The following is a 13388-nucleotide window of genomic DNA, read 5'->3' on the forward strand; positions in this document are numbered from 1 at the left end:
TCACTTTCACAGCTTCTCATTCTCACCCCAATCCCCCTCCCCCAGCAAATAAACATGCTGCATTTCACTCTCATTCACAACCAATGTCCCTCCACCCCCCCATGACCAATAGCCCTACATGTGTTTCCTGTTGCTCTCTCCATTTCTTTTTCCCCCACTGTTTTACTTCTTCCTTAACACTTCCTATTGCAATCCCACCAGCGGCCCCCGAGCCACACAGTCCCCTTTTGCAAATGACTGTAATTAAAGACAGTCCCTGGGAACACGTTGCATGTCTGCAGCTTTACTGTAATTGAGGGCAATAAAGCAGTGCGAATCAGCATAGCTGGGCCTGACAGCTTTGTAAACAGCGTTAGAACATCTAAGATGAGTATATCTGAATAGCAGAGCTAATTCATACAAGATGGTAAGGAAGTTTTAAGGCCATTCAAAGCCCTGGCAGAGAGCTGCTGTATTCTCTGCTGGAGGAGGGAGGAGGAATCACTTCCCAGAATCGATCCATGAAGTTGGAAGAGACCTCTCAGATCCTCATGTCCACCCTCACCGTGCTCCCTGACCACAGCCCTGAATGGCACATCCCCATAATTCCCTTATAACACCTCCAGGAACGGTGACCCCACCGCCTCCCTGGGCATCCTGTTCCAACGCCCGGTAGCTATTTCGGAGATGAAATCGATTCACGACCCTCCCGTGGAACAACGCGGGGCCGTCACCTCCCGCACCCGGAACCGCCGATCTCCGCATCCAGCGTTGTTCGCAGTTGCGGCCGCACGGTGTCAGCATCGCCCCGCTCCGCATCCGACGGCCGCTCGGAACCTGTGCCAGTGCTCGGCTTTGCAATACGGAGCTGCCTAAGAGCCCACAAGCTGAAGGATCCCGATGTGACTTTGCCCTATAAACCCTGCTTCCCGTATCGCCTGCGTGGCCGGAGCTGCTGATGCGAAGCCACCTGCCAAAGGTATGAGTGTTAAAATAATGCCAGCTCGGACTATGAGTGCAGTAAATGGGCTGCTCCATTATCGGGTCTCCCTGGAGCCCAGGGCTGAAAGGTCTCTAAAGTGCTCCTCCTGACCCTCGGGGCTTCTTTGCACTGGGATGTACCCATGCAGCACACTGTAAGTGTTCCCTCCTTGCCATTATACACAGGTCATGGTGCACTGGAATAAATCGTGGTGACACCAAGGTTTTATCCCCACCAAAAGAAACGGGAACAGAGAGAAATTCATGTTCTTATAGCTCACAAACCTTAGCTTGGTGCTTATGTGTACCTGTCCCTACTATGAGCTAGGGTCTGCTGGGTGTTCTGGGGCTGCTCAGGGCATTCCTGTGCCAGAGCAGCTGTTCTCCAGCCTGGGTTCAGGCTGAGCTGCTGCAGGGCAGAACCAACACCTGCCTGGGCTCAGGAATGGTTCCCAAAGGTTAGGACTCCTTCTTCCTGCTCAATTTTGCATGCTCAAGGAAAGACTGGCACGCTATGCCAAGGTGCAGCCACCCTACCTCATCCCCTCAGTTATGTGTGCCAGGTTGCAAGGGGAACACTGTCACCAAAGGGAAGATGCCAGCAGCAAAGCTGACACCAAACATGAAAATCCAGTGGTGCTGCAGCCTGTGCCCCTAAGGAAAGCAGCGAGGATGTGGATGAGCACTAATGTTGCCCTGCCAGCCCCAGGCTTGCTGCAGGTCTCAGAGAACAAAGCCGGATCTACATGCTTGTGAACTCACCCAGAGTGTAGATTTATGATCTTTTAAGATATTGGGCTGAGATCTGTAAAGCCAGATTGCAATTGGCAGAGGCAGGTTCCTGCTCCTTTGGCTCATTCCCAGTGCCCTTCACCAGCACAGCTCCTATGCAACTGTCTGCAGCCTCCCTGTGTGTTCCTGCCTCCCCGCTTTCCGTCTCTATTGAAATCTCAATGCTAGACATCTGATTTCCATTTTCCCTGGTACTTTTAGTTCAATCAAAGTATGTGATTAGGGCTCTGTGGGCTCCATTGTCATCTCTACCTAAGTGCTTCTCTGATTGATATAAACAGCATTTCGATATTTACGCTGTGGTGAGTGGAATGTGTTTCTCTGGTTACTTTACTGGATAATGCACAATATCTGCCACTAAAGGGAGGAAAAAATGAGAAGGAAAGGGGAAAAAAAAATAGTGTTCCTGCAGAAATGGCCTGGGGAGAGGAAGAACAGAAGGCTGATAGGACAGGGCTGTGTCTCATCCTGCGTTCATCAGCATCATAAGGAGCACCTGCAGCCTTGGGTGTGGTAGCACTGTGGAGGTGATAAAGGGTGTTAGGGAAGCAGGGGGGTATTGCAGCATCTCTGGGCCTTGGTGGTTTGGACTCTGCTTGGATCTTGCTGCTGTGATGTCAGGACTAGCTTGGAACTGAGCTAGCTTATGTTGTACCTGCAGAGTACAAGATCAGGCTATAGCTGATGGTTGCCTTTGAGCTTCAGCAGCTGCTGGAGCTGAACCAGACCCTGCAATGCCAAACCTGCTGCAGCACACACCCACGATGCCCCCTCCTCTGTGCAGATGGATCTTCACCCTTGGGAAGCAGGTAGGTGGCACAGAGCTGCTTCTCAGTGTGAATGGCACCTTTATGGAGTTGTGTTCCCTGTGCTGCCATCAGAGTGTTCCTGAATGAGGGTCAGAGAGAAGGATCCCTGCAGGATCAGTGGGCTGATAACTGGCTGATAATATGGATGCTGGTTGTTCTGGGAGCCTTAAGGTAGAAGCAGTCTTAGGAGAGACTGGCTGTTGTGTTGAGGGACATGGTTTAGTGGGAGCTATTGGTAAGAGGTGAATGGTTGGACTGGATGATCTTTTAGGTCTTTTCCAACCTTGGTGATTCTATGATTCTAAGTGCAATGGAAGTAGATGCTCTCCTGTGTTATATTTGCAGGAAAATACGTAAGGCAAGTGCTGCAGAACCGAGTGCTTTCAGTTTCAGATAATTCTAGAGGAGGGGAGCAAGCATTCGTTGAAAATGAGTTATTTGAATGACGTGGGGAAGGGGAAAGGAGATGACTGTGTTGCTTTCTCCTATAAGCATCACTTGAGTTGCACACGCAACAGCTGGTGGCTCTATTGGCAGCAGGTTTGGGTCTCACCCTCTGCATGGTGCCAGCCCTGAGGCTCACCCTGCCCTGTGCACTTCTTACCTCTCGCCCTTGTTTCCTCTTTTACTCGTTGGCAGATTTAAGCAGCTCTCTTCCTGGTTGAGGTTTCTGTGCTGTAACAAGGAGCCAGCAATTAGCTGTTGTAGGAGTATTTTACAGTCCTGTGAATACCCTTTTCATCCACTTTGTTTTAAATGGTTCTATCTTTTATTCCTAGTTTCCAGGAGTATAAAACTTTACTACATTTGCTGCAAACCTTCATACTTTGCTTTGCGGTTTATTGCTCCCTCTGCAGATATATCTTACTCATAAATAAGGCTTTCATCTCTACAGTGCTTGCTAAGAACTGTAATGGCTCTGAGCGGTTTCATTAATGGGGCTTTGCTGAGGAATCCCGGCGTGATTCATATCACACCTCAGCCTTTGCTTGGCCCAGTGGTGCAGAGCTCAGAGAACTGGAGCAGCAGTAAGTTGCTTGGCTGGCTTTATTAGTGCCCCAAATGCAGCTGGTGTTTGGGGAGGCTTTTGGGACTTGGGCTTGGTAGATGGTTGCAGCATTGGATTTTGGTGCTGGGGTTGCTTTGGACTGCCCCCATTTGGACATGTACCCTGTGAACCTGCTGTGTGGTTGCTGCAGTCCTGCTCTTTCCTTGGTTGCAGCATGGCACAGAAGATATGGATCAGTGCTTGTTTCTGGGTTGGGGAAGCCCTGGCTTCATGGTTTCCCCCTTAGCAGTGGGCAGTGTAAGCACAACTTGCTCAGCACGCTGTGCAGTAGAAAGCAGAAAATAAGGCACATCTGAGCTCCAAAGACATTATCCTTCACAACTGCCAAGGGGAAGCAAGCACTGCCCTGCAGGCATGGCTCATGAAATGGGGCTGCATTACCAACCCCATGTCACAGCATCCCCTCCAGCCTCAGCACTGTTTCCTCTGCCCAGTCACACTGAGTGCAAATGGGTGCTGAAGTCAACAGGGCGACAGCAGCTGCAGTTGGCGGAGTTGAGCTGTGACTGTTCATACTCAATAAGTTCCCTCAGCTGGCAAGTTCTCTGCAGTGTTATTTACTTTTAAAAGCTCTTTATTCTTGATTAGGCTTGATTAGGAATGAATCTGACCACTGGATGTGTGTAAGAGTCAAGTGAAGGGGGGGGAGGGGGGGTAACAAGTAACAAGTTTGAGTTTCCTATGGACCAAAGGTGTGGACACGCTGTAGGATGCTGCAGGTTTTATTTCAGAAGGAAGACTAAGAGGAGGTTTCTACCATAGAATCATAGGATGGTTTGGGTTGGAAAGGACCCTCAAAGGCTGCCTGGTGCCACTCCGTGCAGTGCACAGGGACACCCACAGCTCCAGCAGTGCTCACAGCCCCGTCCAGCCTGACCTTGGCTGTGTGCAGGGATGGGGCACCCACAGCAATCAGGGCAACCTGTGCCAGTGCCTCACCGCCCTCAGTGCCAAACCTTCTTCCTTATCTCCAGTCTCAGTCTCCCCTTTGAAACCGCTTTCCCTTGTCTTATTGCAACAAACCCTGCTTAAATACCTGTCCTTCCTTACAGCCCCCTTTCAGACACTGCCTATTTCTGTGAAAATTCCAGGGTTTTGCTATGCTTGAAATACCTGCTGTCCCATAGACAACCACCTCCAAGTAACCCATTGCTCTGAGCTCCCCCAGCCCCCTGCCCTGAGCAGCATTACTAAAAGCAGCTCTTCTGGACTTGGTGCTCCCTGCTGGTTCCCTGAGCCCTGCTTCCCCAACACGGGAGGGCTGGGGCTGGCAGGTATCACATTATCAGATGGTTTATGGCCCCATTTGCCGGTGTCGAGATCTGCTACCAAGCCTCCAAATGTCAAAGCCAGGAGTGGGGATGCAGACAATGAGAACAGGTGGGCTGCATGCATCTCTGGGGTCCCACTAATTTGCAGGGATTCACAGGGAATAAATTAATGACGGCAGTGGATACCAAGTGCTATTCTGGGTGCAGGTGATGGAGCAATTCCCTTCTGGCGGGGGAGAGGGAGACCTATCATGATCAGGCTGCCTTTTTTCATCGTCTGAGCTAGCCTTAAAAATATCCTACGTTCTGCATTGACTTTGCTTTGGCTGGGATTTTGGGAGCAGTGGAAAACCTTGCCTTAAAATAATGAGGCTCTGTGTTAATTGCACTGGGATGCCTGTGTGTGGTACGATGTGTTTCTTGCACATCTCCCATAGGAGACCCAAAGGTTTCCCCAAGTCCTATAGAGACTGAGAGTGTTCAGGCTTTGACACAAGCACACCTGGAACGCCCTCAGGAGTGGTTTTGTTCCACCTAGAAATGAGGACCAGGGAGATGGGTGAAAAGGTGAAGTGCCAAAACGCTTCAGAAAAGGGAAAGCAGAGCGACAGTGTGTAGTTAATAAGGTGCAAAACAAACCTTGGTTACCTATGGGGGTCTGTCTGCATGGTTTCCATTTTGTTTGTGCTGGTTTTTATAGGAAGTAATCTCGTACCTTGGACATCCAGTTAGGATTTTCCCATAGTAGCAATGCTAGCAAGGATTATATTTTCAGCTTGTGACTCGTCTGGGAGGGGAAAGGTTAATGAACACCTGCTGTGTTACTGTTACATTCATTAAACTCGCTTAGAAATTCCACGGCCACATTTGTACTCCAGGCAATGTCAGGTCTCCCCTTGACAAGAACGGGGGCTTTAAATCTTTCTGCTCCCGAGGAAAATAAATGCACATATATGAGCAAAGTTTGGGGTCCGCGTGCTGCAACAAGGCTCCAATTCAGCGTGTGAAAAGGAGATTGGCTGTTTTATTAATTACCAGCTTGCCTGTGATTATCATGGCTGTATTTATGGTGGGGCTGGTCGGCTCCATTACAAGGCAGTGCTGTGTCCCCGGTGTGGTTCTGGAGCCCTTCTGGATCAATGCTCGGTAGCTGGTAGGTGAATCTATGATATGCATTGCGACTGTTTATGATGTTTTTTTTCATTTTACAAGCCAGATTTTGTGGCTTATTTAAAGCTGCAAGTGGCCATTAAGGATATCGGTGAGTAAAGTCACTTGGGTGATTACATTAATAATTAACTCGGAGATCTGAGCCTATAAATGGGGCTGCAGGGAGCCCAGCGGCGCGTGCCGCTGCATGGAGGGACTGCAAGCTCTTTCCAGTGCTGCCTGCAGGAAGCAGTCTGGCTCCAGGCAAACCCACGATGGGGCAGAGCAGGAATCTGAGCCATGCTGCCAATTGCACGTAGTGCACCCTTGGGTGGGAAGGCTGCAAGTAGGGAAAGCTGCACCCAAAGGGTGCCATGGCACAGAGAAGGCTGTGATTTCTGTAGTTGGTTATTAGTTAGGAGAGGGGAAATGCAGTGCAGGGAGAGACCCTGCTGGACACCCAGCTGGGCAGCAGCTGTGAGCTCATCACTGCTTTGGGCTTGGGTAAAAAGGGGGTGGTTGGGCACCCCTGTATTGCAACAGCACAGTGTTGGGTGGGCATAGGATGTGTGCGCTGTGCCCCACGCCGGTGTGTGCAGCGTGCAGGGAGCGGGCACAGATGGCAGGGACATAAATGACACCATCTCGTTACTGTAGTAGTTTGGCCGTAATTCCTAACAGACATTTATTGGACGCGGCCTTTCCTCTTCCAGAGGCTGTGACTCCTTGGGCACAGGGAATTGTGATGAGAAAGGTAGAAAGAGAAACCCGACATTAATAATGAGAGCGGTGCCCAAAACCCCATCCATTCCTCTCCTCCAATTTTCTCCTGTGACAATTTATAGGTTAGTTTGATGCTTGAATAGCTGTGTCTCTCTAGTAATATGTATTCTCTGTAAGTATTCCCCGCTGTGGCATATCCTAAGAGAACTCCATCAAATAATTATCTTCCCTTTTATTTATTCACAGTCTTTTCACTCGATCTGCATCACTATAAAATATTCCAATGGTTTCCTCTTAGCACAGAGCCTTCCTGAGATTGTAAAGTGTATTTATGTACAGTATTAAATCCACACTCTGTGACTCTTTATCTTGGCACTCTCCTCATTGGATGCTACAGTCGGGCGCTGGCCCCAGCCACCTTATGCCTTTGCAGCAATGCTTTGCTCCAGCAGCAGCACACTCTATCTGCATTGCTTGCCCAAAGCCCACAGCTCAAATACAGAGAGGGCTTTGCATTTCTTGGTGCAGCTGCTGGAGCTCTGGGCTCATGCAAGGTGTTGGCATTGCCTGGAGCCCAAGGGGAAAGCTGCTATTCCCACTGCTGCTTGATGGGAGCAAGCACAAGCAGTGCTTCAGTTGCTGGGATCAGCACACAACCAGTGTACCTGCTCTGCTTGTTTTTTGCCAGGGCTTGGTGATGCTGAAGCAGGAGGGGGGGCTGACTTTGTGGCATCCATTCAGTACAGAGCAGGTCTTGCCTGGAGGGCTGCAGCCCCCCTGAATGAGCATTCCATAACTGTATCTTCATGTGGGCTTCTGTGTACTTTGTGTCAGCCCGAAAGGAGAATATTGGGTGTTCCGGACTTGGCTTCTTTCTTGTGTAAGGTGGCAAGGACAGTGACTGTGAAATAGTGGGTGTGCATGGACAGTATTTTGGTGACTATAAGTCCTCCTTTGCAGGCATGGCGACCATCTAAAGGCTTTCTGGGTGGAAAGATTTCACATTAAAATGTGATCCCATGCAATCCCAGGGAGGTGTTCAAGGCCAGGCTGAATGTGGCTCTGGGCAACCTGATCTAGTTCTTGATTAGCGGTTGGCAGCCCTGCCCTCAGCACGGGGTTTGGAACTGGATGATTTTGAGGCCCCTTCCAAGCCAAAGCATTTTGTGTTTCTAAGATCCTGTTGCTCAAAGTTCCTTCATTCTCCAGGGCTGAAGAAGCCAAAAATAAAGCAAAACTCCACTTGCAAGTTTCCTTGTGCTACTCCTGCAAAAACAGGGGAGTGCTTCACAGAGGAGCTGCGAGGCAGAAGCGGAGCCTGTGCTTTGTGCCACTTCTGGCTGCTGTGATTTGATGGCAGCAGTTAATAAGTTGGTCACAGCGTCAAGGAGCAGTGACTGTCCATAATCATGGCTTTGACTCCCTGCTTTGCTGGTGCACGGAGAGGCTTTAAAAGGCTCCTTCCTAGAAGAGAGAGATGCCAGGGAGAGAAAGTGTCCTGATGATGACCATAATGCTTACAGCCATTTGGCTCCGATACATCTTGAAGTGGCTTCCTATCAAATCGAGAGGAGAGTTCCCCAGCAAGGGTTAACTGAGTGTATAAAATTGATTGCGATTTTAGTAATTCAGTATAATCACAGTCTACCAGCAGGTTGCTTTTCCAGCAGGAGGGTTTGGAATTATTTTCTGGAGTTTGCAATATAGAACTTAAATTAAGCCTCAGAAGTCAGAGGAGCTCTGCTGCATCTCTAATGTGGTGCTAAATTCTCAGCAGCACATTCTCTGTATTAAAGCCTTTGCTGGCAATTAGGTTCATTAACTATCACAATACCTTATTTATTACTCGGCATGCCATATGGTTTCCCAGCTAAAGAATGGCACCCATTCTAGCACAGACCATTTGGCATCATAAAAATGTTAACAAATAATGTTATGGCTCTCAAGGGCAAAAGGGCTCACTGGGTTGCAGGTCTGAACGGCAGGAGAGAATATGAAAACATTTTTCTTCTATAGCAAAATAAAGAATTCCTCAAGACAGAAGTATTCAAAGAATATAATGCTCACATAACGCAAATGGGAGTTTTATACATGCCCATAATGGTTCTGTCAATATTTGCAGTAGGCAGCGCTCTCACTCATTCCTTTTCCTTTCCCTGCTTCTCCTCCTCCTCCCTCTGAGCACAAACAGTTTTGGGAGGAAGGATGGAGGAGGACCCGCACCGTCCCTGGCATGGCAGGCTGGGTGCTGCTTGGATGCATCCAGGAGTTCAGTGCTTCTTGGCAAAGGTCTGCCTCAGCCTTCTGTTCTTCCTCCTGGAGAACCGTGGCAGCTTTGCTTCGTTTTGATGAGAAAAAGAGTAAATTGTCAGTTCTAGGCAAAAGCAGAAGGCTGCCTTGGGAGTGTTTGATCTTTGCAGTCTATTATCCGTTCCCTTGTTGTTCATTCCCTCCTCATCATATTTTAGCATCCTGGGGGTTACGTATGTGGGTGATCTCTTGGCTTATCCATGGCCAAGCACCTGCAAGAGGAACAGAGTTATTGCAGCTTGAATTGTTGTTTGCACCGCTCTTCAGGTGGCATCTTCAGCTCTTGGAGGTTGCAATTGATGGTTGAGGTTTGTCCTTTGTTACAATCCGAGCTTCGTCCCTGCAAAGACAGTTAAGGGCACCGCATCAAAGCTCTTTGGATGCTGGCATGTTTATACGACATGGATTTTTACACCACAAGATAACCTGGAAGGGTGAAGTTATGCCAGTGGAAAGAGCAATCAATAGTGGGATGTGAAGTGAGGTGTTCTGACTCTAGGAAAGAGTACAAATTCAGTCTTGGAGTTGTTCAGTGGGCTTGGGAGAAGAACAAGATGGGTGTTACACAGCATGCAGCCCCAGTTGGGTCCTGTTTCCAGCAGCATTAGGACATGGGGATAGCAATGAAGCTGGCAGCCTTGAGTTGGCTCATCTCAGATACTGTGGGGCAAACAAGGAGACCATGACACAGAATAGATGATTGTGATGAGATGCAAATTAAAGAAGTGTGCTGGTGACAACACAGATGAAATCAGACTTTCTGGTTCCTCTATGATCCCCATGAGCCTCTGTAACCCACCTGACACCATCCCATGGGCAGAGGCAGATGTTGTCACCTCTGAGCAATGCTGGTGGAGGACTTTACCTTCTGGCCAATGTAGCACCTCTTCATGTCTGAAAGAAACCTGATTTTTTTAGCAAACCTGTGAGTTTTATATCCTTTATTGCAGCCTGTGGAGTGCAGTAGAGCCAAGTGTATCCACCTTGCCCTGCCTTCCCTCCATCTGCACAAGACACTGTGGGATTTGGTAGAGCCATCCCTTCCAGGTGCTGAGCAGTACCGATCTCTGACACACGGTGGAGGGTCAGAACTCCACTCTGTATCATTCAGTGATGGCGGTGAGAACTGCTTTTCTTTATCCTGTTTCCAAAACTTTGAGCCATTTCAATTGTGTTTTCCACCACAAATTGCTCTTTGTGGTGGAATCAGTATTTTCTGTATTAGGAATGAAACATCTGATGCACCAGGAATGGAGGTGGAAGGGCTCATTAGTGAGGAACAGCAAGCTGGGATTGAGAAGATGCTTTAGAGGAATTTGGGGTGCTTGCAGCCCCTGTGATGGCCGTGGTCTGCCTTGCTATCCCCACCCATCCATATCCTTAGCTGCTTGCAGCAATGCTTTGGAACCTCTGGCCCCCAGCAGATTGCTCTTATCCAGAAGCAGCTTTGCAACACTGTTTGCTTCCATCCTTCAGAGGCCCTCCCAGCAGGGAATGCTTTTTGAGAGAGCACGGACCATGCCAGCCTTCCTCCTGCATGCACACCATGATGGTTGAGGGTGCTGCAGCACCTCCGACACAAGTGCTGCAGGGTGATGGGGAATGCATCTCTTCTCCCAACCTTCCTAAATGTCTCTCAAAAAGGGTCGTTTGCAAACTGTGTTGATGCACAAACGTTATCTGAAGCTTTGGTCACTTAGGAATTTGGGGGTAGATAAGATACTGAGGGTTTATTGCGTCTCCTGGCAGTTATTAAGGAAATAAAATCAGTTAATATCTAACCTTGAACCGAAGACTGTAACATTTGGCTTCAGGCTTTGTCCTGCCCCATCTGTAAGACGTGGAGTCGTATACAATGTTAGAGTGGCCTTAGGAATGATTAAAGTAATGAAGAGGAATTTTGTTGGAGGCGGAGATACCTTCATTAAACAGCCAGAACATCTTAGATCCCATTTCTAAAATGCTTCTGTGTGATTCAACCATTCCTCATGCAAGGAAGCAAACAAGGAGGAGCCCTTCTGACAGAAGTTTCCCCAGCTGTGTAGGCATTGAGTGGGGATCTTTAGCATTTGGATACATTAAGAAAAGGGGGGAGAAAGGCTTCCATAAAGCGTGGGCTTTTGTTTGCACTGTCAGAAATGGCAGTGCGCCCTGCACGCATGCTGGCAGGCACACACACACAGGCAGATATCGCTTTGGAAAGGGGAACAGATGAGTCATACAGCTGGAAATGGGATATGGAGCTTTGCCCTTGATAGAGGAAAGATGAAATTCAGGGCAAAGGTATCTGTTTGGTGACCAGGACCTGATATTTGGCTTGTTCCCATAGCGTGAAACTGAGCAAATCACCTCAATATCTCAGCACTGCTCACTGCTTTCCATAGGATGGCCAAATGCTGTTGGTATCCCGAGTCCATTCCAAAAGTGGGATCTATCCTCCCAAGTCAAAGGCTGTTGAAAATTGTACTATTTAAAGGCAGAGAGGGCTTTAAGTCATGTTGAGGGTATGTTAATCTTGTGCTCAGAACAGTGTGTGATAGATCCCTAACCAAGCCTGGCCACGGTCTTTACAGAACCAGCATCCCCTTAGCGTTGCTGTCCCAAGGCAGGATCCTGTATTACGTTCCTGGGGGCACAAAGCAGTGCAGGTGATGCCTGGCTTGAATTAATTCTAAGGAGAACCGAAAGTCGCACTGAGCTTAGGGAGATGGAGGAGTAACAAGATGGAAGGTGGAACAAACCTTATTAAACCATCAAATATTTCCAAGGCTGGAGTGAGCCAACCCAGCAGTGCTGTATTGAGGCTCCAGTGTCGATTCTGCTGTATTTTAAGTGTTGTTTTTTTTTATCCAGGGTGAACTTTACCAAGCAGGCGTGCAGTGTCTCCTCAGCAGCGTACGGTTCGGGCTGACATTTAAAGCCCTGGCACATCTTCCTCCTGGTCCCATGTAGGATGTCAAACATTTTAGGTTAAGAGAAGGGGAAAAGAGGAAAAACAATTACGCAGTGAATTGAGAAAAAGCCGCCCATCTCCCTTTACTTATTAAGACTTCAAAAAGTTGCTGCTTCTGGACTGAGCTATCTCAAATCCACACAAAGGGTAACGCTAAAAATAGGTACTGTACAAATGATTAGGTCATAGCCTGCTAGAGGGAGACATTTTATTTAATTACTAACTAGGCTGAGCGTTGTTGGGGGGGGGGGAGGAGGGGAGGGAACATACATAAACACACCAGTTCAAAGCCCGGCTGCTTGCTTTGCAGCGCTGTAAAGTTGGTGCTCCTTCGCTGAGTCACTGTGGATAAATTCCCTTTTGTGTCGGGGGATTTAGCGGAGGAATGCAGGAAGGCTGGGCTGGACTGCCACCGTCCTGAGTCACAGCTCACAATGATCCTCGCAGTATTTGCAGGCTTAGGGCCATAAGCCACTAATTAGCCCTATTGTCTTACAGGCTTCGCAGTATAAATAACCTGGACAAAGTAAGGGGGGGGGGGGGGGGAACTGAGGAATGGAAACGTGCAAGCTGAGGAAATGATTGTGTACATGGAGAAAAACCTATGGAAGTTTCTCTTCTTTCATTGGTGTTTTGGATCTTAAAGCCCACTGTGTACAGTTCCAGAGGAGAACGCATCCCATCACCCCATACCAGTGTGGCCATAGGGACCCAGTGGCAGCAACAAGAGCCAGGTGCTGGTTGATATGGCTCTGACTTGCATTGGTGCTTAGAGCTGCAATGTTGGGCAGATATGTGGGTTTTACTGTGCCATGCTTGTTGTTGGGCTGCAGTGCTCCTGGTTGTGCACCATTGCGTGTGTGTGTGTGTGTGTGTGCAGCTGCATGGTGCTGCTGTGGTGGTGAGGTGGGTGATGCAGTTCTCTGTACCTGTTGCCATGCCTTCTGCATGGCGCTGGCTTGTTTGCATGATGCCATCCCTTCCACTCACTGGCCCTGAGCTCTGAAAGGAGAAGGCAGGAGCACAGGGAAAGGGTGATGGTCAAACCTTATATTTCTGTTACCTGGAGCAAATCTGCCCGTGTTGCTGTGTTGCAGCACTGCTTTGACACAGATTGTAAAGCACGTAACTTTCAGCAAAGTGCAGAAGCATCCCTTGTGCAACAGCAGCAGGCAGGGCTGCATCCCCTGCCTCACACCACAGCCCCCAAACCAGCTGCATCCTCTCAGTGACTCTCAGGTTCCCTTTGTGCCACCGCTCAGCAGCACAATAAAGGACTGTTCACCGCTTCCCCATGCAGCCACAATGCGCCCGGCTCCGATATCTGAACGGCTCAGATGGATCCTTGTGCT

The sequence above is a fragment of the Excalfactoria chinensis genome, chromosome 21, assembly GCF_039878825.1.
Source record: "Excalfactoria chinensis isolate bCotChi1 chromosome 21, bCotChi1.hap2, whole genome shotgun sequence".
Lineage (NCBI taxonomy): Eukaryota > Metazoa > Chordata > Aves > Galliformes > Phasianidae > Excalfactoria > Excalfactoria chinensis.